The sequence below is a fragment of the Oryx dammah genome, unplaced genomic scaffold (assembly GCF_014754425.2).
Source record: "Oryx dammah isolate SB20612 unplaced genomic scaffold, SCBI_Odam_1.1 HiC_scaffold_13, whole genome shotgun sequence".
Taxonomy (NCBI): domain Eukaryota; kingdom Metazoa; phylum Chordata; class Mammalia; order Artiodactyla; family Bovidae; genus Oryx; species Oryx dammah.
Window position 1 is genome coordinate 2,581,432 of NW_024070197.1, and position 1,683 is coordinate 2,583,114.

Below are 1,683 nucleotides of genomic sequence, written 5' to 3' on the forward strand. Positions count from 1 at the left end.
TGTGTATGTGTCTATATATGTGTGTGCACGTGTGTATTGTGTATGTGTATATGTGGGTGCATGTGTGTGTGTATGTGTGCAGGTGTGTGTGTGTGTAGGTGTATATGTGGGTGTGTGTCTGTATATGTGTGCACGTGTGTATGTGTGTATGTGTATGTGCATGGGTGCATGTGTGTGCAGGGGTGTGTATGTGCACATGTGGGCACGTGTGTGTGTGTGTATGTAGGCAGGTGTGTATGTGTATATGTGTGTGAGTATTTGGGTGGGTGTGTATATAGGTTTGTGTGTGGTGTGTATGTATGTTTGTGTAAATGCGGGTGCATGTGTGTGTATGAGTGTATGTATGTGTGCAGGTGTGTGTGTGTGCACATGTGTGTGCATGGGTGCATGTGTGTGCAGGGGTGTGTGGGTGTCTGTGTGTGTGCATGTGTATATGTGTGTATGTGTGTGCATGTGTGTGTGTGCATATGTATGTGCATGAGTGTGTGTGTGTGTTTGTGGAGGAGTTGGAGCACAGGTCTGGTCCCGCATTCCCTTGCGGGTGAGGGTCGCTGTGTCCAGGATGAGTCTGCAGAGGCCATCCCTGGGTTTTCTCAGGATTCTCTTCTTCCATACCAGTATATTTCCGTGTCCTTGTCACTGAGGCTTCTGGGAACCCCACGTGTCTCAACTAGGCAGGGGCGCGGTGGGGGTCGTGGTGGGGGGTCGGGGGTGGAGGAGGACTTGCAGCCCTGAAGCAGGAAGTTGGCTTCAGAGTCAGTGAAGTCCCCACAGAGGCAGGGGCCGGCAGAGGGCGCTCCTCACTCACTCACGTTGTCTTTATCTGGAGGTTAGCTGTGGTTTCAGGACGTGCACACAGGTGTCAAGTTGATGCTGTGGGGGTGGTGGAATTTGTGGTATTTAATTTTGTGTCTCCTCGGCTGGCCCATGGTCATTTATGTGGTCAAACATTCTGGGTGTGTCTGCAAGGATGTTTTGGGATGAAAAATCATTGGATTTTGAGCAAAGCAGATTGTCCTCCACAATGTGGGTGGACCTCACCCATCAGCTGATGGCCAAAGACTGACCCCCGCTGCACGAGGGGGCTGTGCCCACAGACTCTGACCCTGAGCTGCAGCTCCAGCTCTCCCGGCCCCAGGTCGGAACCCACCCATCAGACCCTGGGCTTGCCGGGGTGCTGTGGAGTGCACACAAGGACCCTCAGCCCCTGGAGTCTGTGGGGCCAGATCTGTGCCCCATGTCCTCCACACACACACCCCTTGCACACCCCCCACACCTGCACACACCCACACCCATACACCCCCCCCACACATGCACACATGCATACACTCATACCTGCACACACACACCCCCATACCCCCCACACACATAACTGCACACACATACACACCCCACACCCACACACACACATATATACTTGCACACACACACACCCATACACATCCCCCACACCCCCCACACATATGTACCTGCACACACACACACCCATACACACCCATACACACCCCCACACACATACACCCCCCCAAACACCCACACATATATACCTGCACACACACACACATGCACACACATACCTGCACACACACACCCCACACCCACAGACATGCACACACATACCTGCACACCTCCCACACCTGCACACACCCACACCCATACACACCCCCCACACATGCACACACA

General features: G+C 53.7%; 1 protein-coding gene across 1 annotated transcript in view; it reads left to right on the top strand.

The window, feature by feature from the left end:
• LAIR1 (leukocyte associated immunoglobulin like receptor 1) overlaps positions 1 to 1,683 on the top strand; it is a 9,418-nt gene that overhangs the window by 1,319 nt on the left and 6,416 nt on the right. The window lies entirely within an intron of this gene.